The 27,319-nt window shown below is 38.6% G+C and overlaps 1 long non-coding RNA gene across 3 annotated transcripts in view; it reads right to left on the bottom strand.

Annotated features, from left to right (window-relative positions):
• Positions 1-27,319, bottom strand: part of LOC103348344 (uncharacterized) — a 193,994-nt gene that overhangs the window by 107,693 nt on the left and 58,982 nt on the right. For all 3 annotated transcript variants that reach the window (XR_011380188.1, XR_011380187.1, XR_007919521.2), the window contains one exon: positions 15,119-15,185. This is a non-coding gene — a long non-coding RNA (uncharacterized lncRNA). The remainder of the gene's footprint in view (positions 1-15,118; positions 15,186-27,319) is intronic.

Here is a 27,319-nt window from a genome sequence, read left to right as displayed (position 1 = left end):
TATACAGAATATTAGTTTAGCATATATTAAGTAAAGATTTCAACAGTTTGCACCCACATAGAAACACAAAGTGAAAAATACTGTTTGAGTACTAGTTATAGCATTAAATCACAATGTACAGCACATTAAGGATAGAGATCCTACATGAGGAGTAAGTGCACAGTGACTCCTGTTGTTGACTTAACAAATTGACACTCTTGTTTATGGCATCAGTAATCACCCTAGGCTCTTGTCATGAGTTGCCAAGGCTATGGAAGCCTTTTGAGTTCACCGACTCTGATCATATTTAGACAAGTTCGTAGTCAAAGTGGAAGTTCTCTCCTCCCTTCAGAGAAAAGGTACCCCCTTCTTTGATGACCCGTTCTTTCCACTGGGATCTCACTCGCAGAGATCTTTCATTGAGGTCATTTTTTTTCCCCAGAGTGTCTTGGCTTTCCATGCCTAAATACTCTCTTGGCTTTTCAGCCGGATCTGCATGCCTTAAGGGCTGATTCTGAGGCCAGAGTGCTATTTAGGACATCTGCCATTCTATGAGTCTGCTGTGTATCTCGCTTCCCATGTTGGATCGTTCTCTCCCTTTTTTATTCTATCAGTTAGTATTTGCAGACACTAGTCTTGTTTGTGTGATCCCTTTGGTTCTTAGTCATATCATTATGATCAATTGTGAACTGAAATTGATCACTGGGACTAGTGAGATGGCATTGGTACATGCCACCTTGATGGGATTGAATTGGAATTCCCTGGTATGTTTCTAACTCTACTGTTTGGGGAAAGTCAGCTTGAGCATGTCCCAATTGTACATCTCTTCCCTCTCTTATTCCCACTCTTATATTTAACAGCGATCACTTTTCAGTTAAGTTTCAACACTTAAGAATATCTGTGTATTGATTACAGAATTCAACCAAAAGTATTAAGTAGAACAAACAAAAAAAAAATACTAAGAGGGATAACGTATTAATTTGTTCATCAACAGTCAGGGCTATGGCTGATCAAGTCACCATTTCTCATAGTGTTCATTTCACTTTAACAGGTTTCCTTTTGCGTGCTCGGTGAGTTGTCACCAATCAGGGAGAACATATGATATTTATCCCTTTGGAACTGGCTTATTTCACTCAGCATAATGTTTTCCTGGTTCCTAACAGGGACCACTTTTCAGATAAAATTTAAACACCTAAGAATAATTGTGTGTTAATTACAGAGTTCAACCAATAGTCCTAGAACAAAAAAAAATATACTAAAATGGATAAAGTATTACATTGTACATCAACAGTCAGGACAACACCTGATCAAGTCACTGTTTCTCATAGTGTCCATTTCACTTCAACAAGTATCCCCTTTGGTGCTCAATTAGTTGTCGCCAATCAGGCAGAAAATATGATATTTGTCCCTTTGGGACTGGAAGATCAGAAAGATCATCCACCCAGACCAAGTGGGATTTATTCCTGGTATGCAGGGATGGTTTAATGTGCGCAAGACAATCAATGTGATACACCACATTAACAGACTGCAGAAGAAAAACCATATGATTATCTCAATAGACGCCGAGAAAGCATTTGATAAAAATACAACACCCTTTCATGATGAAAACTTAAGCAAACTGGGTATGGAAGGAACATTCCTCAATACAATCAAAGCAATCTATGAAACACCCACAGCCAACATCCTATTGAATGGGGAAAAGTCGGAAGCATTTCCACTGAGATCTGGTACCAGACAGGGATGCCCACTCTCACCACTGCTATTCAACATAGTTCTTGAAGTTCTAGCCAGAGCCATTAGGCAAGAAAAAGAAATTAAAGGGATACAAATTGGGGAAGAAGAACTCAAACTATCCCTCTTTGCAGATGATATTCTTTATTTAGGGGACCCAAAGAACTCTACTAAGAGACTATTGGAACTCATAGAAAGAGTTTTGAAAAGTAGCAGGATATAAAATCAATGCACAAAAATCAACAGCCTTTGTATACACAGGCAATGCCATGGCTGAGGAAGAACTTCTAAGATCAATCCCATTCAAAATAGCTACAGAAACAATCAAATACCTTGGAATAAACTTAACCAAGGACATTAAGGATCTCTACGATGAAAATTACAAAACCTTTAAGAAACAAATAGAAGAGGATACCAAAAAATGGAAAAATCTTCCATGCTCATGGATTAGAATAATCAATATCATCAAAATGTCCATTCTCCCAGAAGCAATTTATAGATTCAATGCAATACCAATCAAAATACTGAAGACCTTCTTCTCAGACCTGGAAAAAATGATGCTGAAATTCATATGGAGACATAGGAGACCTCGAATAGCTAAAGCAATCTTGTAAAACAAAAACAAAGCTGGAGGCATCACAATACCAGATTTCAGGACATACTACAGGGCAGTTGTTGTCAAAACAGCATGGTACTGGTACAGAAACAGATGGATAGACCAATGGAACAGAATAGAAACACCAGAAATCATTCCGAACATCTGCAGCCAACTTATATTTGATCAAGGATCCAAAACCAATTCCTGGAGTAAGGACACTCTATTCAATAAATGGTGCTGGGAAAACTGGATTTCTACGTGCAGAATCATGAAGCAAGACCCCTACCTTTCACCTTACACAAAAACTCACTCAACATGGATTAAAGACCTAAATCTACGACCCGACACCATCAAATTATTAGAGAACATTGGAGAAACCCTGCAAGATATAGGTACCGGCAAAGACTTCTTGGAAAAGACCCCAGAAGCACAGGCAGGCAAAGCCAAAATTAACATTTGGGATTGCATCAAATTAAGACGTTTCTGTACTGCAAAAGAAACAGTCAGGAAAGTGAAGAGGCAACCAACAGAATGGGAAAAAATATTTGCAAACTATGCAACTGATAAAGGGTTGATAACCAGAATCTACAAAGAAATCAAGAAACTCTGCAACAACAAAACAAACAACCCACTTAAGAGATGGGCCAAGGACCTCAATAGACATTTTTCAAAAGAGGAAATCCAAATGGCCAATAGACACATGAAAAAATGTTCAAGATCACTAGCAATCAGGGAAATGCAAATCAAAACCACAATGAGGTTTCACCTCACCCCAGTTAGAATGGCTCACATTCAGAAATCTACCAACAACAGATACTGGAGAGGTTGTGGGGAAAAAGGCATATTAATCCACTGTTGGTGAGAAAGCAAACTGGTCAAGCCAATATGGAAGTCAGTCTGGAGATGCCTCAGAAACCTGAATATAACCCTACTATACATCCCAGCCATCCCACTCCTTGGAATTTACCCAAAGGAAATGAAATTGGCAAACAAGCAAGCTGTGTGCACATTAATGTTTACTGCAGCTTAATTCACAATAGCTAAGACCTGGAACCAACCCAAATGCCCATCAACATTAGACTGGGTAAAGAAATTATGGGACATGTACTCTATAGAATACTATACAGCAGTCAAAAGCAATGAAACCTGGTCAGTTGCAGCAAGATGGAGGAATCTGGAAAACATCATGCTGAGTTTTTAGGTTTTCTATATCTTCATAATTCAGTTTTGGTAGGTTGTATGTGTCCTGGAATCTATCCATTTCTGATAGATTTCCCAGTTTGTTGACATGCAACTCTTTGTAGTAATTTCTGATGCTTTTTATTTCTGTGGTGTCTGTTGTTACATTCTCTTTTTCACATCTAATTTTATTGATTTGGGTCTTTTCTCTCCTCTTTTTGGTTAGTTGGGCCAATGGTGTGTCAATTTTGTTTATTCTTGTTTCTTGGGTTATTGAATTTGTTGTTCTTCCTTTGTGGAGATAGTCCTTGGTTTCTTTTTTTTTTTTTTTTTTTTTTTTTTTTGCCACTATGGCGGCATTTCTCATTGTACTATTACTTTGTAGATAAGTGGACTGTCTGCTTTCAGTGAATCTCTAGAGGCCTGTGGTGGGTGTGGCCAAAGAGCTCTGCTCAGTTCTTCAAGGTTAAGGGTGTGCCAAAGGTGACACACCCTGGTTTGGCATGGTAAATCTCTCTCTCCTCTTTTGTTTAATCAGAAGGGAAGTAATTCCACTCAGCTGAGCTCTTCTCCTTGATGGTTATCAGTGCCTGAGTGTGAGCCCCAGTGGGTATAATATTCATCTGCTCTGTCCCAAGGACCACACAAAGCATCTGTGCAGTCCTCAGTGTAATCTCAGATTCCCCTGCAATGTCTCCCACTGGGTATCCAGGGCTGCCCGAGCTTGTGGCATCTCCCACTGAGACCACTCATGTCTCAGCCACACCATGAGTTTTCCAACACACCCTCAGTTTTTTGTTTTTTGTTTTTTGTTTTTTGTTTTTTTTTTACAGTCCCATTTCAGAAGCTCCACACAGTTACTCAGTCTTAGTCTTCTGTAATTACTCCCCACTAGAGTTAGGTTTCTCTGCTCAGCTGATTGCGGCGTGCAGCCCTGAGCTGGCACAGCTGTTACATATGTCCACAATAGCACCTGCTCTATCAGCTCATACACCTTTGTAAGGTGATTGGAGAGAGAGAATCATGTCCGTACCATCACTTTTATTTCTTTCTCCTCTAGTTAGGCTGATATACTTTCCCTGAGAGGGCTGCAAGCCTCATTCCCTCTAGGCTCTTCCTGTCACTTTTCCACCAGGGTCTCAGGCTACTGCCGTTTCATACCACACATTCCAGCGCTGGTGCAGAGGCTCTCTGCAGCTGGGGTCCCAATCCGTGGGCACCTGTGCCCTCCATGTAGGTCCACCATGTCCCTCTAATTCCAGAAGAGTTTCCTCTGCCATTTTTTTCCCCAACTCTTCCCTGATTCTACACTCTCTCCACTTCTATTAAACTAAACTATCTTCTCCTGGACTAGATCAGTAAGCTCCCTCCCTATTCCGCCATCTTGAACCCTCTTATCTATATATTTGAAGATTTTTGACAGTTCTTGAACTTTTCATATCATTAAACGTTTTTTTGTTTTGTCCAGGTAATTAATATGAACAAGATTCTAACAAGGATTCTTACTATTATAAATTCTTTAGCTAACTGGCAAAACACAATACGTACAACTACTGATTTTTAAAATTTAATTTGCCTCTACAGTTATGATTAGTAACCTATCCTTAATTTTAGTTTTCTTTAAACCCAGGTGTTGGACTTTCTCTTGACATTCAAAAGTATCAAAGAATATACTTAAAGGTTTTTATATTTTCTCTTAAATGATCATCTACTTTGAAAAATTCTCATTTAAATGGATCACCAGGAGAAAAAATAACAGCAACTAAATTAGAAACATTGGACCAGTTGTTTAGGGGAATAAAATACATTTACCTACATAGATCATTGATTAAAATTTCAGAGATTGTATAATTTTTAACTAAAATTGGTGAGTTCCTTTTCAGCTTTAGCAAAGATTTTATTTCTACACTTATTATTTTCCCTTACCTCAGTCATACTATCTACAGAGGATTCAGCTTCATAACGTTCCAGGGGATTCTGATACAATCCCATCAAGATTGCATGTACCAATGCCATCTCACTAGTCCAAGTGATCAATTTCAATTCATAATTGATCACACTGATAGGTCTAAGAGTCAAAGGGATCACACAAACAAGACTAGTGTCTGTGAATACTGACAGAATAAAAAAGGGAGAGAATGATCCAACATGGGAAGCGAGATACACAGCAGACTCATAGAATGGCAGATGTCCTAAACAGCACTCTGGCCTCAGAATCAGCCCGTAAGGCACTCGGATCTGGCTGAAGAGCCCAAGAGAGTATTTTAGGCATGGAAAGCCAAGACACTCTGGCAAAAAAAAAAAAAAAAAAAAAAAAGCCTAAATGAAAGGTCCCAGTAGAAAGAACGGGCCATCAAAGAAGCAGGTACCTTTCTCTGAAGGGAGGAGAGAACTTCCACTTTGACCATGACCTTATCTAAATAAGATCGAAGTTGGCAAACCCAAAAGGCTTCCATAGCCTTGGAAACTCATGACAAGAGCCTAGGGAGATTTCTGACACCACAAACAAGAGTGTCAAATTGTTAAGTCAACAACAGCAGTCACTGTCTCCTCATATGGGATCTCTGTTCTTAGTGTGTTGTCCAATGTGAATTAATGCTATAACTAGTACTCAAACAGTATTTTACACTTTATGTTCTCTGTGGGTGCAAACTGTTGAAATCTTTACTTAATATATACTAAATCGATCTTCTGTATATAAAGATAATTGAAAATGAATCTTGATGTGAATGGAATGGGAGAGGGAGCGGGAGTTGGGAGGGGTATGGGTGGGAGGGAAGTTATGGGGGGGGAAGCCATTGTAATCCATAAACTGTACTTTGGAAAATTATATTTACTAAATAAAAGTTGAAAAAAAATTTAAAAAAGATACCATCCTAAAGGAGACTTTTGTCTTTATTAATTCTATCTTCTAAAAATGTTTAAAAACATTATTTCTGACAATGTCTTCTGATTCCTAGAAGAGCACTGAAGTATGCGAGTCTGGAAGACATCACACTTTATAAAGAGAGCTGCACTATGGTAGACATGCTCTCCTTCTGGCTCTCCCATTGGATTGTTTTTTATCTTTCACATTTAGGATGAGACTACTTCAAAAAGGTCACAGAAAACAGAATTTAAAATATGCTTATCTGAGTGCAAAAAGTTTTTGAAATTCTTGCAATTTTTTCATAATATGCACTTTCCATAAACTTTTTGAAGACTCTTTGTATGGGTGGATTTCAAAATTTTTGCACCAAAATAAACACCTTTTTATTCTATTTTCCATAAATGTTTTGAAGTCCCCTAATCTTCTTACAAAGAGGTTTTATTCTTCAGTATCCTCTTTACTTGTGCATTTGCCATGCTCTAAAAATAACACACTCAATACTAGCAAGACAACCTAGATCAGAGTCATTTTGTTTCTTATATGAAAAATATTAAAATGGAAAGTTAAGGAAATTCTATTTTTGTCATGAAAGAGAAGATTCTCTTTTTTGTATACTCTATTATCCATTTTCTTTTATATTACATAATATTTCAAAGGGTGAGACTAAGACTTAAGAAATAAGTCTGTAAGCAATTTTTCTTGAAAGTTGATTTTCATCCTAATGGGTAAAAAAAATAGAAGACATTGAAGCAGGTTTTGTTCTTGGATGCTGTGCATAAAAGGTCTGCATAACATACACATAATGACATGTATTTTCCCTGTCCATGTAATTTCTACCTTGGCCTTGATAATTGTATAAAAGTGAAACTGTGTATTATTGGACATTTTAAACACCATGTCAAGATTTCAATTGAGTCTGTATTCATTATCAAGCTTCATAAACTTAAAAATTAGATCATAATATTTGTATTTTTCAAAAGTGACTGAGGCTCCAAAAATGTCTGACAATGTCCAGATAAAATCCTTCAGGGCTGGAATACTGATTCAGAGAAGAGGAGAGGAAATTTTAGAAATGAATATGTAGTGAATTATCTGAAAAGATAAGTTGTGGTCTGTAAAGTACAATACAAACAAACAAAAACAAAGAGGAGAAAACTTCTCTCTTTGATTTAGAAAAAGGATACCTCAGAAAAGGAGAGCATGAAAGGCAACATTCCCAAATTAGGAAAATGGCGCAGTCTTATCTATGGCATGATCCACCCTGACACCATCCTAGCCTCTAGCTCCCTCCGCCATTGCTGGAAGCCAGGTGGCCACATGGCCCAACCACCATTGTCAAGCTCCACCCTCATCCTAATGGAATTCACCGCTCCTGTTTCCCTGCCCACTCTCCAGCAAAGTTTTAAAAGGACCTGTTCCTGAACAGGTTCTCTCTTCTCTCTTCTCATTCTTGTCTCGCTCCTCTCTCGGCTCCCCTCTCTCTCTCACTCTCTGTACTCCTCTCTCCTCTCGCTCTCGTCTTCTCTCTCATCTTCTCTCTCTCTCTTCTCCTCTCATCTCTCTCTGCGCTCTTCTTTCTCTCTCTCTCTCTCTCTCTCTCTCTCATACTCACTCTTTTTCCTTCCTCACCCCTTCCCTCCAGCCTACTGGGTTTTCCTCAATAAACCTTTTCCCTTACTCCAGTGTTTGGTATGTTTTCTGGCGATCTTATACCAACAAGTCATGCAGTGGTAGAATTCCAGAAACCTTGTCAACAACGGCCTGGCAATCTGTATCTTCTTTGGCTCACTGACTTTTCTCATTCACTTCATTTTGAAAGATCAAGAATTACTCAGGCTTAGAAAATCTGACCCCATATATTTTTCTTTTTCTGAGAACTTTGAATCTTCTTAAATTAAAAAAAAAAAAATACATCAACAAATAATTACATGCCAGAGAAATCTATGTATTTAAGGAGAACAGGAACAAACACAATATATTGTGCAACTTTTTATTCTAATAAAAACATCTCACATAAAGAGTTTTCAGTGTTTATATAATTCAAATGGATACATCTTGAAAAATTTATCATCATTAACATAACCAATTTTTTTGTTTGTTTATTTTGGGCTCTATCTGGTTTTTTGTTGCTGCTTTTTTCTTTTCTTTTTTTCTTTTTTTATATTATAAGCAGTAGAGCAATACAATGCTAAATCCATTTTTAAAGGAGTCTTAAATAAGTAAAATGTAATTGTAAAACATAAGCTACCTGCGTGAAGTTATTTTCCCACTACTGTGAAGGCTGCAAAGTTTCTATTGAATGCAGGGGGTGTAGTAGAGGGAGGGAGGGAGTGGGAGAAGGCTTATTCACATGCAGAGGGAACAGATTCCACCCTTGTAGAGGGGATAAGTGACAGTAACATGCTGTGTGGAATCTGGGACCTGTATTAGGGGGCAGAAAGAATTCACTCTAGGCTGATGGGGAGAACCTGACCAAGAACACCTGTGTGGTGGGACAGAGCAGGGGGCTCCTCAGATGGGAGACTGGTTCCATGCAATGGAATTTATCAGTTAATTGAACATACTAAAAATAAAAGGAAGCAAATTTCTCATCCTCAGAATGATTCACAAATACAAAAAGCCAGAAACCTGATGAAACCTGTGGTGTCAGATTAGAATCACAGGCCCTCTGCAGTTAGCCCTCAGTTCTCAATTAATGGATAGATAGATGATAGATGTATATTCACCTCTGACCTCTAGGAGAACCTAGAAGCAATAACACTCTCATTGCCATGAGTGTATCTACTATCCAGAATTTGGTTGCTAAAGATCATTCCGGTTTTTAATGTTTATGTATCTATTTTTTACCCACTTTACAAGAATTACAAAGAGCAGGAGACAGAAAGTGGAGAGAGAGAGAGACAAAGAGACACAGAAAGTCTTTCCAGCTGCTATTTCACTCCCTTAGTGTTCATGACGACCAGGGCTGTGGCAGGCCAAAGCCAGGAGCCCAGAACTCCATCTGACTTTTCTATGTGGTAGCAGAGGCCCAAGCATATGAGCCATCATCTGCTGCCTCCCAGGAAGCATTAGCACGGATCTGGACCAGAAGTGGAGTAGCGAAGATTGAAATCATCACACCAATATAGATGTGGGCATTGCAAGCAGCATCTTTTTTTTTTTTTTTTTTTTTTACAGGCAGAGTGGACAGTGAGAGAGAGAGACAGAGACAAAGGTCTTCCTTTTGCAATTGGTTCATCCTCCAATGGCCACCACAGCTGGAGCACTGCGGCCAGCGCACTGCGCTGATCCGAAGACAGGAGCAAGTACTTATCCTGGTCTCCCATGGGGTACACGGTCCAAGCACTTGGGCCATCCTCCACTGTACTCCCTGGCCACAGCAGAGAGCTGGCCTGGAAGAGAGGCAACCGGGACAGAATCCGGCGCCCCAACTGGGACTAGAACCCAGTGTGCAGGCGCCGCAAAGCAGAGGATTAGCCTAGTGAGCCGTAGCGCCGGCCACAAGCAGCATCTTAACCCATTACACCATAATGCCTGCCTCTAAGGACTATTCTTGATAAAAGGGAACCAGGGTTCCTTAGAAAATACTGAAATTTATAAGACTGGGACAAAGAAGAAATTACGTAAACTTAGAATATTGTACCAGAAAGTAAGAAAATGTCCAAAGAATAGTAGGGACATAACCAAAGGACACAGATTCCATATCTAGTAATGACAAAGCTGCTCCTATCAGACTTTCTACAGGTAATAACTGTATTATAGACAAAATATAAAAGACAACCTGAAGGCACTGGAGAGTGATCAAATTCATAAAGATAACTGGAGGTCTGTTGCTACTTGAATGAAGAGAAATACTCCATGTGACTATCCTAATGTTTATGCATTTTTACCTAAGAATAGGTCCTAATCTTCCTTAATTGAGGTGACCAAAACTATCTCTAGTGTAACAGGATGAAACACTAGATTTTGAGGCCAGCGCCGCGGCTCACTAGGCTAATCCTCTGCCTTGCGGCGCCGGCACACCAGGTTCTAGTCCTGGTCGGGGCGCCGGATTCTGTCCCGGTTGCCCCTCTTCCAGGCCAGCTCTCTGCTGTGGCCAGGGAGTGCAGTGGAGGATGGCCCAAGTCCTTGGGCCCTGCACCCCATGGGAGACCAGGAGAAGTACCTGGCTCCTGCCATCGGATAAGTGCGGTGTGCCGGCCGCGGCGGCCATTGGAGGGTGAACCAACAGTAAAGGAAGACCTTTCTCTCTGTCTCTCTCTCTCACTGTCCACTCTGCCTGTGGGGAAAAAAAAAAAAAAAAAAAACACTAGATTTTGTAGCAAATACATCAACCAGAAAGAGTAAAACCCCATGGAAAATGAGAGAGCTGTGTCCCCGTGTCCCCAAATTCTGAGTAAAAACTATCAAAGCCCCCACCCCCAACCCCACCCCCACCCTGCCAGGAAATGAGCTCCAAGCAGCCTAAAGTGTAAAAATACTGAATTAAGATTTTTAACTTATGCCAAATACACATGGGGATATAATTTTCTATTAGAGTACAGCCAAGTTAAGTGCCTACTTAAAAATTTAAAAGGAACTGATTTTTTAAAAATTTACAATCTCCACAATTATCTGACATACAACAAAAATCAAAGCCTCAAGAAAATGTGATCAAAATTAAGAAAACAGTAATCAATCAGTACAAATTTTTTTTAATAAATAATTTTTTTTTTTTATTTTTTTATTTTTTTTTTGACAGAGTGGACAGTGAGAGAGAGAGACAGAGAGAAAGGTCTTCCTTTGCCATTGGTTCACCCTCCAATGGCCGCCGCGGCCGGCGCGCTGCAGCCGGCGCACTGCACTGTTCCGATGGCAGGAGCCAGGAGCCAGGTGCTTTTCCTGGTCTCCCATGGGGTGCAGGGTCCAAGCACCTGGGCCATCCTCCACTGCACTCCCTGGCCACAGCAGAGAGCTGGCCTGGAAGAGGGGCAACTGGGACAGAATCCAGCGCCCCAACCGGGACTAGAACCCGGTGTGCCGGCGCCGCTAGGCGGAGGATTAGCCTAGGCCAGTACAGACAAATTTTGAAAAACTCAGAAGTTACAATTAGCAGAGGAAACTTTTAAAGCAGTTATTGTAACTATTCTCAAAGATAAAGGAAAATATGTTCATAATACATGAAAAGATGGATATCATATCACAAAAGAAAGAAAAATTTCAGGAGCAAAGAGCAAATAAAATAGTAAAATGTATATTTAAGTCCAATTACATAAATTTTTAATATTCAGTGGGCTAAATACTCCAGTGAAAAACAGAAATTTTCAGAAGGATGTAGTAAAGTGAAATGTAATTAATGCTATCTACAAGAGAACAATTCTAAATTTTAAGACACAGATAGTTTGAAAGTAAATGAATAGAAAGACAATAAATGTCTTTAATTAATACAAGATTAAACAGACCTAAAGACAAAGAGGTATTACCAAAAATATGAACATTTCTTAATCGTTAAGGAAAAAATTTCTTAGAAAAATATGAAAATCCTAAATTTATATGTAAATAAAATGAACTTCAATGAACAGAAAACAAACATAACAGAATTAAAAGGAAAAATAATGACATAACCACAACTGTAGATTTTAATACCTCATTTAGCAATCAATATAATAACTACACAGAAGCAAAAGTGTAAATGTTCTGCGGGACATTATTGTCCATGGTATTATAATTGGTATCTTCAGACTGCTGGAAACATGGGTTACAAAATCAACCATCTTTTGAAGTTCACTTGGTGATGTGCTCACCAAGCCAGACCATATAAAAGGTCTCAATAAATTTAAAAAAGGGTAAAGTTGTACAAAAAATATTCTCTAACCACAATGATATAAAACATAAAATCAATAAAAATGAGATAACTAGGAAAAACACTAAATATTTGGTCAATTAAGAATACCATGGTAAACAATCAATGAGTAAAAGAAACAATCATAGGAAAAATGAGAAGGTATTTTGACTCAACAAAAATGAAAGATCAACAGAATTCATGAGACTCAGCCACAGAAAAGATTAGCAAGAAATTTATAGCTTGAAATATTTGTATCAAAAAAAGGAAAGCCAAAAATCAATAACCAAATTTGTCATTTCAAGGCCAAAAATGTAAAAAGAAATAAAAGGTAATTGCTTCCTTTATGGAGTTTGTCAAAATATTTCCATTTCAAAATGACTCATCAATTTTATCTTTTTATTAATTTTATAAGTGGTACAGATTATAGCCATCCTAACAGGAACTTTTATTAATAATAAATATGGCTCTAAATTTTTAAGACTATTGTTTTATTTTCAAAAAAAAAATTTAACAGACATAAAATTGTGCAAATATGGGGCACTATCTTATGGTCCATTACATAGAAACAGTGTATAACACTCAATATAAGTAAATATATTTTTAATATGGAGCCTTTAATACTTATTTATATTGAAATCATCCAAAATCCTATCTTCTAATATTTTATTAACAGAGAAATACGCAATACAATAAGTTCATTGACATGAGTCATTTTGTTAGTACACTGATGTGTCTATTTTTATCTTTTTAAAAAATGTTTAAGAACATTAAACTTTTTCTCTCCATTTAGCTACGACTTCCTTATTGATCACAACAACTTCAATACGTGTCTGACTTATATGAGTTCCTCAAAAAATAGTGTAACTAAAGATATGAGACATAGAATAACATAAACATAATTGATGGAGCAATGACATAAGCCTGAGCTTTCTCCCTTATTGCCCAAAATAGATAAACACTGGAATATATTCCTTGCCCTTGAAACTCAATTGGGTCTCACACCCTACTGCCTTCATTCCCCACCCCTTACAGACACCTGAAAGACCAGTTCTAGGAATTCCCCTTTGCCTGCCACTCCTTACCCCACCCCCATCCCCAGCCCTCCTAAAACATAAAAGGCCTGGCCCCTGGGAGTCCAGGCCTTCTGCCCCTTGTTCCATCAGTGTGAACGCAGGCAGTTGGTCACCCACCTCTACAGATTTATTTTCTCCAAATAAATTCGGTCTGGCTCTAAATTTGTTCACTGCCTCCTCTCTATTCTGTGCCTCTTTTCCTAACATTCTGGTGCCCCATGTGAGGAGGTACCAATCTGCAGCTCTTTTCCTAACAATAATGAAAATTTAAAAATATATAAATATATTGCATAATTTAAGATTTGTTATGGTGGGTCTGTTCAAGTTGAAATCTCAAACCTTAAATAGCTAGAGAAAAATATATTTCAAAATATAGGAATGCCTCAAGAACTAACTTTTTCTCTGATTTTTCCAAACACAAAGCCTACAAAGTTGAAACTTGGTGCTCCTATAAGCTCTTAGTAATGCTTTGGAAGTCTTAAAAATTCAAACAGACAATTTTGGAAGAAGATGAGTATCATCACTATCAAATTTATGGGTTTGCTACTGAGTCAAGTAAAAGATGGTTGTCAGAGGAAAAACAATTTTATTAAGAATATCTACTTGGCCGGCACCGCGGCTCACTAGGCTAATCCTCTGCCTTGCGGTGCCGGCACACCGGGTTCTAGTCCTGGTCGGGGCGTCGGATTCTGTCCCGGTTGCCCCTCTTCCAGGCCATCTCTCTGCTCTGGCCAGGGAGTGCAGTGGAGGATGGCCCAAAGTCCTTGGGCCCTGCACCCCATGGGAGACCAGGATAAGTACCTGGCTCCTGCCATCGGATCAGTGCAGTGCGCCGGCCTCAGCGCACCGGCCGTGGCGGCCATTGAAGGGTGAACCAGCGGCAAAGGAAGACCTTTCTCTCTGTCTCTTTCTCACTGTCCACTATGCCTGTCCAAAAAAAAAAAGAAAAAAGAATCTCTACTTAATGTAGAAAGTAATGTCTTTTAATCATTCTTATATTCATGCTTCAAAATATGTAAAATTTCAGAGCAATTGTCTTTCACATGATGTCAACAGTTAGGAATCAGTTTGAGTGAGGCTATCTTTTTATCTTCAAATAAATCCAGATATACGATCTTATTTAGAACATCACGTTTTGCCCTTTAAGGGAAGGAGTCAAAAGAAGTACTTCATTAAAAAAGAGCTGAAGACCCAAAGAGAGGATATACAGGCCAGGATGAGAGATGGAAGAGTGGTCCTACCTCTGGTACACCCCCTCCCACACATACTTTTACTCTCAGCACTAGCTGTGAGGCTCTGTCTTTCAATTTCCTCTCCAGCAGCATCCCGTCTGTCTGATGCCCAGGGTTTTGATCCAACGCCAGTGACCAGCTTGCCACTGATGTTAGTTGGAAGGTAAATAAAAAGAATGTGTTTCACAGGGAATAGACACTATTCCTTATCTTCAAACTCAAGGTTTAAAAGATCCATGCCCTTTTTGTATTAGGACAAAATCCATTCTTGCTGGGTTAAGAGTTATGACATTGTGCAAAATTGTCCACACTGTGCTTGCCAATTTTAGGCCAAGAAATAAGCTATTTTCATTTTGGAACTTATTAATGACTTCTGAAAGGTGTTTGAATTCATATACATAATTTTACAGCCACATAATTTATATTGCTGAGGCTTAAAAGAATCAAAGAAAGAAAATTATCTCAAGCTGAAAGCTTAACTACCATGTTTCAACCTGGAGGTACTTTTTAATCACAAACTCTAATGGATCTTTGACAATAATGTTAGGTACAAAGTTGCCTTAACTCAGGAGGGTAACTACTAAATGAAAGAGAACACAGCTAATTGCATGGTAATTGCTTTATATACAATACCTGAAACACAGTGTTAGTCCTTATGGAGGATGACAGATGGGTCATGATGCTTTTGCTCACATTAGCACTGCAATTGGCAAAGAGGAGTCAATTAATTCTTGCATTTCCATTTGAATCATTGCATCTTAGCATTTAACAGGCTTTTTCTTTTTATACCATTTTATGAAGTGTTTACCTCCTGCAAATTATAAACTCAGTAGGGATAACCACTTAAAAATAAATCCCAAGGAATATTCTGTGAGGTGCTGTTTTGTACTCAAGTTAACTATATTTATTGGGACCAGTATTGTGGCATCGTAGGTTAAGCTACTGCCTGCAACACCGGCATCCCTTATGGGCGCAGGTTCAAGTTCCTCTGCTCCACTTCTGACCTAGTAGCAGAAGACGGTCCAAGTATTTCAGCCCATGTCATCCACGTGGGACACCTAGACGAACCTCCAGGCTTCATTCTGGCCCAGTCCCAGCCACTGAGGCCACCTGGGAGTGAACATCCCCTAACACTTTGTCTGTGACTCTGCCCTTCAAATAAAATAAATCTTTTTTAAAGTGTAATTATTTAAGAAGCAGAAAGAGAGAGATAAGGACTTTCCATCTGCTAGTGCTTGTTCACTTCCTAAATGCCTATCATGGCCAGGGTTGGTCTAGGGCTGAAGCCAGAAACCAAGAATGCAAAACAGAACTTCCAGATGAGTGACAGGAACTCAACCACTTGAGCCATCATCACTACCCCCTAGAATCTGGATTGGTAAAAAGCAAAGTAAGGAGCAATAGCCGGGAATCAAACCCAGACAAGACACTACAGTGTGAGATGCAGGCCTCTTAACAGCTAGGCTAAGAACCCATGCTCCAACATTTCCTGTTTTTACTGTAGAAATCATATACCAAAATTTGTCATGATAACCATTTTTAAGGACAATTAAGTAGTATTAAGTATATGTACATCATTGCAAAACATCTTCATAACATTTTCATCTTATCTTGTAAATATATTTTTTAAATGTTCAATTTTAAAAAATAGACACTTTCTGCCCCTTCTCCCAGCCTCTGGTAACCACCTTTCAACTTTATGTTTTTCTGATTTTTGATTACTTAGGAAATCTCATTCAAATGAAATCACACAATGTTTTATTTTAGTGACTAGCTCATTTCCCTTGACATGATGTATGTGAAGTTCATTATGTTGACACATAATTGCAAAATTTTCTTCCATTTTTAGACATAATAACATACTCATGTATGTATACATCACACTTTATTTAATCATCACTGGACAGTTGAATTATTTCCACTTCTTGACCTAAGTGAATGCTGCTGTTATGAACATGGAATTGCAAATCTTTTGAGACTTTGCTTTCAATTCTTTGGATATATACACAAAGGTAGTTTATTCAATCATATTTAATTTTTAAGTAACTTCCACACCATTTGCCATATCACTTGCAACATTTTATAAGTCTACCAAAAGTACATGTAAGTTTCAATTTCTCTACATTCTCATTGACACATTATTATTTTTTCTTTTTTTTTTTTAGTATTTGTTGCTTTTAGCTATCCTAATAGGTATGACATGGTTGGTATCTCACTGTGGTTCTGATCACTATTTCAAGCGATCAATGATGTTGAGCATCTTTTCATATGCTTGTTGACCATTTGTATACTATCTTTGGAGAATCTATTCAAGTTCCTTGCCAGCTTTGTAACTTTTATTTGATATTTTTTGCTTTATCAGGGTGCTTTTAACTCTGAATATTAGCACATTATCAGATATATGGTTTGAAAATGTTTTTTCACTCCGTAAGTTGTATTTTCACTCCATTAACTTATTGTCTTTTGATGCACAAAAGTTTTTAAGTTTGATGAGTACTGTTTTTCTTTATTCTGTTGCCAGTGTTTTGATGTGCTATCAAGGAATCACTGTAAAATCCAATAGCAAAAAACTTTTCTCTATATTTTCTTCCAATAGTTCTACAGCTTTGATTCTCCTGTTTTAGTGTTTTAAAACATTTTAAGATTTATTCACTTTGGAGCCTGCATTGTGACATGGCAAACAAAGCTGCTGTCTGGGAAGCTAGCACCCCACATAGGTGCCAGTTCAAGTTCTGGCTGCTTCACTTCCTATTCAGGTCACTGCTAATGGTCTGGGAAAAGCAGCAGAACATGGCCCCAGTGCTTCAGCCCCTGACACCCAGAAGAACTTTCTGGCTCTTGGTTTCAACTTGCCCCAGCCCCACAGAGGCCATCTGGGAAATGAGTGAACCAGCAGATGGAAGATTCTCCTTCTGTTTCTTCCTCTAACTATGACGTTTAAATAAATTTTTAAAAAAGATTTATGTACTTTAATTTTATTTGAAAGGCAGGGAGATAGAAAGAGGTATCTTTCATCTACTAGTTCACTCCCCAAGTGCCCACAATTGCCTTGTAGTGTGTTTGGCTTTGATATCAGGGTAATATCGGCATCACAGATAAGCCTGGAGGTGTTTCTTCCTGTCCAATTTTGGGAAGACTTTCAAGAAGGACTGTAATCAATTATTTTTAAATGTTTGGTAGATGTCCTAGTGAAGCCATATGGCCCTGAGGTTTTTTAAATTGGGAAAATTTAAAATACTGACTCAATCTCCCTACTTATTATGAGTGTCTTCAGATTATGTTTCTTGCTGCTTCAGTCTTGGTAGATTGTATATTTCTAGGAGTTTGTTATTTATTCTAGGTCTTTCAATTTGTTAGCATATAATTGTATCCTATTATAACTTTTTTTAAAAAAATCCCATGGCATTGGTTGTAATGTCCTTTCTTTCACTTCATTTTGTAAGATTCTTGAAAGCTATTTTTTATGTGAAAGACAGAGTATTTCATTTCTTATTTTAGTCCTCATTGTTTTTCTGTAGTAAATCTAAGGTTTTCCTGATTTTGTTGATCTTTTCGATAACTCCTTCTTAATCTTATTGATTTTAAAACTGCTTTTCCATTCTCAACTCAGTTTGTTACTGTTCAAATCTTTATTGTCGTCTCCCTCATGCCAGCTTTGGGTTTACTCTGTGCTTATTTTTCTATTATCTTAAAAGATGAAGGTAGATTGTTTATTTAAGGTATTTCTTCTCATTTCATATGTGAATTAATTCGAAGCCATAAGACTCCTTCTTAGCATGACTTTCACTGATCCCCTAAATTTTAGTATGCCACATTTTCATTTTCACTTGTTTTGAGGTATTTTCTAATTTCTCTTGTGACTTTTTCTTTGATTTATTAGTTGTTTAAGACCGTTTCAATTTCCACATATTTGTAGATTTTCGTATTTTAATTGTGCTGTTAATTTCTGGTTTCCTTCCATTGTGTTTAGAAAAAGATACATTGTTGTATTTCAATCTTTTTTTTAATTTTCACAACTTCTTTATGACCTATCATGTGTTTAGCCTGTCCTGGAGAATGTTCCAGGTACTTGAGAAGAATGTAAATTCTGCTATTTTGGGGTGACTCCACCCAACAAAAGGTTCTGTATATGCCTATTATGTCTATTATGTTTAAGGTGTCATTTAAGTCTTCCATATACTCATTGGCTTTCTGTCTGGTTTTGCTAGCCATTACTGAAAGAGGATATGAAGGTATCATATTATTGTTTTACTTTATATGTCTTTCTTTAATTTTGTCAAAGTTTGCTTTGAATATTTAGAAATTCTGAGGTTTGTTCAATACAGATTTGTAATTATTTTATCCTCTTAGACCTCTTAGTGAATTGATGATTTATCACTTTATAATGCCTTTCTTTATTTCTTGTAACTTTTTGACTCATAGTCTATTCTGGCTGATATTACTATACTTACTCCTGTTCCTTTTTGGTAACTATTTTCATGGACTATCTTTTCCAACTTTTCATTTTCAGTAGATAATAAGATCTTACTATGTTAATTCAGAAAACGCCATAGACAGAGGTGTTATAAATCTCCCAGTCACAATGTAGTAGCCCAGTCTGGTTTGCCAAAACAGATTCCTGGGCATGGATACTAAGAATGGATTATCATAGGCTGAATGCCAGGAAAACTTCAGTGGAGAGCCAAAGAAGCATTCTTGGTATAGCTAAGCAAAAAAATCTAGCCCTGGTAGAACCCATTAGTAAAAGGAAGGCCCAACAGCTGAGAGGCCTCTAGATATACTGCAGGCAACATATAACTCTTTCTAGGTGTTCTCTCAGCCTTCTTAGGCTAGGTGACCAGTAAAGTCATACACCTTGAATGACATACTTTGCAGCAGAAAATCCTGGAAACTGCTCAACAAAGCATGCCCAACACTGTCTTGGAAACATTTTAGGCCTCCTAGCACAAAGGGACTACAGGTATCCACAAACTTGCTGCAGGGTGACTGGAATCTATGAGTAGAAATTGCCACCACAGTATATAACCCTCTCAGATTTTGAACACACAATTTTCCTGAGGCAGCCATCAGGAATGGTAACTTTTGAATGGTAGCTCCTAGCTTGCCTTTAGGCACTGGCAGAAACTTGAGTGACTTATGGCCAGTGTGCCGCATATAATGCTATGAAATAAAGTGCCCACTCAAACTTAGATTGCCTATAAATCCCACCAACAAAGTTGGACACGTTTAATATAACTCAAATATCAAATGAAACTAGTACATTAAGAGATTGGGCCTCATTGAGATGACAAGAAATCAACAGGCTCCATGAAGAATGGCTAGCTTACCAAAAAAAATACCAAATAACCTGTAGTGGATGATTTGCTTCTCTCACTGGAGCCCAAGATTTAGAGATGTGCCCATGATAGTATGGCATAGTATGCTATCGACTGTAAAACCACAAGCAGGCAGACCCAATAGGTTGTGGCGTCATCTGGCTGGCAGATGGTCATTTTTGGACTGAGACTGCATATGGACATTCTGTATATTGGGTAAAATCACATGAAGTGTGATAACCATGCCAGGCACCCCATGACCATATCTTGCTAGATTTTTATCACTTCACAGGCTACCATCAATATCCAAGTTATCAGGTCAAGAAAATGGCAACTAAATAACTAAACTATTAAGGGAGCCTCTGTGGGACAATATGTTTAAACTAGAAATTAAGTTAAGAGGTCAATGTGCAATATCAGGGTTCAAAATCTCACACTAAGCCTTAACTCCAGCTTCCCTCCAAGGCAGACCCAGGTACACAGTGTAATTGGGTTCCTGCCACCTATGTTGGAGACCCATTTTAATTTCTTGGTTCCTGGCTTCAGCCTCATCCTAGCCCCAGATATTTCAGGCATCTGGGGAGTGAACCAGCATCTCTTCTTATTTCTCTTCCTGTCTCTATCTAACTCTTTTCTCTGCCTTTACAGTGAATACTTTTTAAAATATTTTATTTATTTCTTTTAAAGGCAGAGTTACAGAGAGAGGAGAAAGACAGAGAGAGATCTTCCATCTACTGGTTCATTACACAAATGGCTGCAATGGCCAAGGCTAGGCCAGGCCAAGGGCAGGATCCAGAAACTTCCTCTGGGTCTCCCACGTGGGTGGCAGGGGCCCCAAGGACTCAAGCCATCCTCTGCAACATTCCCAAATGCATTATCAGGCAGCTGGATCAGAAGTGGGGCAGGCAGGACTTGAAGCAGCACCCATATGGGATGCTGGCATTGTAGATGGTGGCTTAACCCATTGCACCACAGTGTTGGCCCTTAAAACTGAATACTTTTTTAAAAAAGTATAAAAAGGGGCCTGTTGCTATGGCATAGCTAGTTAAGCTACCATATGTGACACCAGCATCCCATGCCACAATAGGTTGAGTAATGGATACTTCACTTCCCATTCAGTTTTTTGCTACTGCTTCTGAAAAGGCAGTGTTGGATGGCCCAAGTCTTTGGGTCCCTGCCACCCATTTTGGAGACCCGGTTGGAGCTCTTGGCTCCTGGCTTTAGCCTGGCCCAGACCTGGATATTTTAAAATTACAAAAATAAATCTCCTATATTGGAAGCAGTAGCTGGCTGCCTGGAAGTGACACCTACACATCACTTGTGTAGACACTGGGATTCCTATAGCTGCCCTTGAGAGGATCTTATGTTGTGTTTTTGGAGATACTGCATGACCTCACTCTGAACAAGGAACATCCTTCACTGCCTTGATAAGTAACAACAGGCACACACTTTCGAAATACAATGGACTTTCCATGGAACTGTCATCCACAGGCTAGTGAAACTATTAAACAGTGTAACTGCTAACTCACAAAGCAACATAAAGATGGCCTACTAAAAAGATGGTATACCCATCTGACTAAGGAAGTGTACACACTAAACTCAAAAGAAACACAGCATTTGTGGTGCAGGTTGAGAAATACACTAAGGTGGAGGTGAACCAAACAACATGATTAACTTGTCAATGAAAAATTCAAATATATTTCTAACTACTGGTTTTCCTTTCTTTACAGGGTGCACATTCTTAGGCCAACTTAGTATTCCAGAGAAGTCTCCCTAAATCTAATTTAGAAGCAGTGGTTCCCTTAGGTCTCTCCCCTTCTACAATATCCCACAGAGGTAGGGGATGGAACCAACAAATAACAAGATACTAGGAATCCCTTTAGTGGTGCTGTGGGCATTTGATCCTTCCAGTCAGGTAGACAGGGTTATCGTACATGTCAACAGACATTAGCTCTATTCCTAGACTGTACAACCATGATCAAAGGGAAAATAAGTGCCCACAAAGGAGGTGACCTTAGGGACTGACCGACTGAACTGTTGCACTTATTCCAACCTCTATCCAATAGGTTGAGAACACTTGGGACCCCAAGAGGAATGCAAAGTGGGGCATTAACTTGCCAATCTACTTTCACAAGGATTGGCAATAGAAACCTGGAAGACACAGCACCTTCATTAGGCTCTCCCAGGCTGTGATCACCTCAAGTAACCTCAAAACATACTGGATCTGTTATTCTGGACTATTCTGTCACAGACCACAAGAACTCTCTTATCCTGCCATGATAAACTATACCAGTATTCCTAATGCCACATCCCAAGCCCTGACTTAACCAACTATGGATGTGGGTACTCATCACATGAAAGATTCCAGAGGTGCCCTGTTTAAATCTAACTGGCCTAAGGTGGCAAAGCATCATAACCACAATTAATGAAGCTTTAGTGCAGTAGCACCTTCATGCACCACATTTTTGACTGCACAGATAATCAATGATGAAAACAAGGAATGGACATGTTCTAGCCCTCTGTACAAAAACTTCATCAATATTGCATGAGGAAAACTTATTTCAAGCAACTATAACACTAATGACACTTGGATGGCAAATATTAATGCCTCCATACCCATAAATAGCTAACTGAATCATAAAACAAGTTAAGGGTATACTGTGTTCACTCCAGGACTACATCTTTCTTTACAGGTGGTCTAGGGTGACTCAAAAAGGGACTGGGCAAAGTCATGCCTGGAAAGCTGATGAATGCTGTGTTCCTACTTGTTGGGCATGTTAGGAGATTCTCTGAATACTAACCTTTGAAATGAGATTCACTAGTAAGCCAACAGTCTAAAGCTAGGTATCAGTTTTACTAGAGACCTGCCAGAATATGTAATTGACTCTGGGTTTATGTGTTTTATGATATCTTTGGTATTATACATAGGAGTCAGTGTCTATGAAAAAGGAAGGGAGGAAGGAAGGGAGGGAGGGAGAGAGGGAAGGAAAGGAAGGGAGAGGAAAGAGGAGAAAGAAAAGAAAGGGAAGGGAGGGGAGGGGGGAAGGGAAGGGAGGGGAGAGAAGGAGGGAGGAAGGGAAGAAGGAAGGAAGAAAGGAAACTGTCCCTGACTATGGCACATACTACTTTCTTCACTGTCATTGCCAGCAGACATCCCTCAACTCCCTAAAAAAATGTGTGAGATAACAGAACTTCTCTATACTTTGTTGTAGACCAACGGAGAAGAGTATGTATAGTTTCTGGCTCCTCCTATTATACCTACAGAAATATCTCTAGCACTTAATAAAGACACAGAAAAGATAATCATAAGCAGATCGAGAGGTTGCAAACAATGGGGCCACCTGAAGGATCCTTCCTTGACCTCTTTAGCAAGTTCTTACATAAAATTTCTAGGATCTAGGCTGGGCTAATGCTCCAGGCAGGCCTGACCATCATGCTTGTGGTAGTAGTTCCCTTGGTTCTAGTGAAAAGTATGGTGTCACTGATACTGTAACACTGATCTGATGAGACAAACCTCTTCCTGAACATCCAGGGAAGCTGTGGACATATGAAATGGATTAGATTTCCCAAAGGAGATAACTGAATAACAGAATGGGATACAAAAATGTTCACATGACCTTGGGCTGATTCAGCTCACTGCCCTGCCCCCCTTATAACACCCCCACTTTCTTGCTTATAGATTCAATACCTTTAGAATGTTCTGGGAATGCAAATCCTAAGCTATGAAGGGAATGGCTGGAACAGCCTGAGCTCTGTACCTAGAAGCAGTACATTCTGAGGGTCTAGGGCCTTGTAAACCTTTTATGATCTCATACTTTCCTTGGTACCTGCCTGTGGAGCTGCCACTTTGTTGTGCTGTGGTTCTCTATTCTGTTTCCAATGGATTCCAAACTCCGCAGCTGGTCCATTAATGCTCTGACTCAAGACAGAAATAAGTCCCTCAAACAAACCCAACATAAAGCAAACAGTTGAACACTTGGGCCTAGTCTTTGTTTCCATTCTGACAGAGGCTCCTCAGTGTGAGATTTTTCTCCTAGTTTTGCATGCTATGCAATGCAGATGGAAAGATACAGAGAGGAACATAAAATTCTGTGAATTTCCCTACATCTTTCAATGGAATTCATTATCGGTTTTACACTGATCCAGGGTCTAGAAGTTCTTAACTGGTCTCTAGCATTTTCCAAGAGATATTCCAGTTCATATATCATTTTTTTAAGATTTATTTATTTGAGAGGTAGAGTTACAGACAGAGGGAGGGAGAGACAGACAGAAAGGTCTTCCATCTGCTTTCCCAGGCCATACCAGAGAGCCGGATTAGATGAAGAGCAACTGGGACACGACCCAGCACCCATATGGGATGCTGGTAATATAGGTGGAGGCTTAGCCCACTATGCCACAGCACTGCCCCCCCCCCATATAACATTGTTAACTAAATGCATTTGGAGGAAAATGAGGGCCTGTAGCTCCTAATGTACCATCATTTTTATATCCTCCTTTTTAAACTTTTTCTATATTAAGTGTATTAACTCTGCATTTGTAATATGCCTGGGAGACTCCTGGTAGATACTGTGAGTTCAGTTCCAGACTACCTCAGTAAAGTGAGTGTGGGGTGGACATTATTACACAATGGGTTCAGCTTCTGCCAGAGACACACTCATCCCATATTTCAGTGCCTGGAATCAAGTCCCACCTCCACTTCCAATCCAGTTTCCTGCAAATGTACCTTGGAAAGAGCAGATGATGGATGCAAGTACTTGGATTCCTGCCACTCACATGGGAGACTCAGATGGAGTTCCTGGTAAATGAGCACGGGCTTCAAGTCAAAGTCACCATGTGATAAATCTTTATTAAGGAGGTCAGACTATCGTTTGAAGTTTTGATACCAATCACTGACTTCTCCTCTGTATCTATGAAATTTCCAGATGGCAAGTTCTTCCAATATAAGGCTGTTTTGTTGACACTGAATATCTGTTGTTTCATACACCCACCGTCATCAATTATCTTAGCTAGACCTTCTGGATAACTTGCTGCTTCACCTTGCACTTTTATATTAATAGAGAGGTCCTCTTTCATTAAACATCATGAACCAAACTTTGCCTCAATCTTTTCTTTTTTCAGCTTCCTCACCTCTCCTAGCTTTCATAGGATTAAAAAGAGCTAGGACCTTGCTCTAGATCAGGCTGAAGCTGAAGGCAAAAGTTGTGCTGGTAGATCTATTCCAGACACTAAAACTTCCTCCATATCAGCAATAAGGCTATTTGACTTTCTTTATCGAGTGTTCACTAAAATAGCATTTTCAATTTTCTTCAAGAATTTTTCCATTGCATTCACAACGCTGATGTGCCCTCCTCATTAATTTAATCATTTCTAAACCTTTAATTTAAAGTGAAAGATATGTGACTCTTCCTTTTACTTGAAAACTACCATTATGGAAGCATAATTCCAATATTATTGGGACTCAAGGAATAGGGAGACCACTGAAGAAGGAGATAGAGAAACAAAAACAGTTGTTCAGTGAAGAATTCAGAGCACACACAATATTTTTCAATGAAGTTACCCATCTTAAAGGGGCATGGTACATGTTGCCCTCTCCCAGATTTCAGTACGAACATCAAAGATGTTCACCATACAATGTAATGATAATGAAAACACTGAAATTTATTTCTTTTAACCTATATATGTTTTATCTATTATATATTTCTTATTTTTATTTCTATGGGGTAAGACTCAGTTTTACCTTTTTTGTCCCCATGGAATTTTCCAGTTTCCCAAAACTGTTTGTGAAAAAAAGACTATTACATCCTCACAATTTATTAGGCTACATTATCACACGTAGAATTCCTATAGTAATTCAGTTTCAATTTGTTAATTTGGGTGATCTGTCCATTCATTTGCTAATACCATACTACATCAATTATTTTAGTTATTGCAGGTAGAACTCAGCTATTTGGGACAAGACATATAATGAAAATAAAAGTTCCTGATAAATGAAAATACAAAACCATCATGTAAGCTTGTGGAAACTAAGGTTCTGTTGGGGTCTTCCTCCCCATTATTAGAGAGATAATCATACTTTAAAGCCTCCAGGAGCAAATTTGACAACATGAAAAACAATCCAAAAAGAATGAGTACTAGAAATTATCCTAATTTGATGAGTAAACTTGCATTTTAAATAAGTGAAGTTTCCAGTTAACTGAAGTCTTTGTCCATTTGAAATTTTTAGCATATCATTTTCAAAAAAATGTTGTGAGAAATTAAAATGAGGTATAGCTATATATTTTTGTTATTTAGTAATCTGAGAAGTTTAAAGATCTTTTAAATGTTTCTGTTGAGGACACTATCACTATGAATTGAAATCTAGAAAGATACTAACTTCCAGATTACTAGCAGTGTTCTAATGCAGATTCAAAGTCTATTTTGTCAAGGCCAGTGTTGTTGTGCAGTGGGTTAAGTCACTGCCTTTGACTCTGGCATCCCATGTAAGCCTCAGCTGTAGTCTCAGCTGTACCAGTTCCAATCCAGCTCACTGCCAATGTAGAAAATGGCCCAATTACTTGGAGCCACTCTCACCCATATAAGAGACCTTGAACTGAATTCGTGGCTTCTAGATCTCTGCCTGGGCTAGCCTCAGTTGTTGGGGCCATTTGGAGAATGAAACAGTGGACAGAAGGTCGGTCTCTCTCTCTCTTACTTTGAATGTGTGTGTCCACCCTTCTCTTTTTAACTCTTTCAAATAAAATAAAGAATTTTAAAATGTCTATTTGTCTTTTTCCTTGTACTTTTTATCCATACATTAGACTACAAATTATGTAGCAGATACTGCTATGAACATATTCATTCACTCAAGACTTACAATATGTAAGATGGTCACTCAGAAGAAACTGAGGCATAGAAAATTCAAATTCAAATAGGTCATATATTAGTAACAATTGAAGCTAAGATTCAAATGGAAAAGAACTCTTGGTCTGTGTTTTTCACTACTACATTATAATAAACATCTGTCTAAAATATTTATATTGAATCTACTAAAAATACATTGGGTTTTCCTGGACCCTAACATTGTTCTACATATAAGAGACTAGTAGAAAATAAAAGAGAGTCCCCTACCTTCACTGAACTTATATTTAGTCAGAAATCTGACAATTAACCAGGATAAAGAAATAACTGTCATGATGAAAATAAGATGATGATTTAATAGTAAGCAACTCATACAAGTTAGAACAGGCACATCTTCTTGATATAAAGTGGCCAAAGACATTCAGCTAAACCTTGAAAGGTCAGAATATGGCAGCAGTATGAATAGGTAGGGGAAGAGCTCTCTACACAAAAACAACAGTCAGTGCCTCAGTCATAAGGCAGGAGAGAGAATGGCACATTCTTTGGTTGAAGAATGAGATGGGGTTAGAGAAGTAGCCTGATTAGTAAGCATACTGAATCCTGCAGAGTCTTGTAAGCCACAGTAAGTGGAATGCATATTTAATGATAGGCTACCATGGAAAGCGTTTTAAGCAAGAGAGAG

This window comes from Oryctolagus cuniculus, chromosome 11 (assembly GCF_964237555.1).
Source record: "Oryctolagus cuniculus chromosome 11, mOryCun1.1, whole genome shotgun sequence".
NCBI classification, from domain to species: Eukaryota; Metazoa; Chordata; class Mammalia; order Lagomorpha; family Leporidae; genus Oryctolagus; species Oryctolagus cuniculus.
The sequence above is the reverse complement of the archived record's forward strand: the minus strand, read 5'-3'. Positions and strand labels throughout refer to the sequence as shown.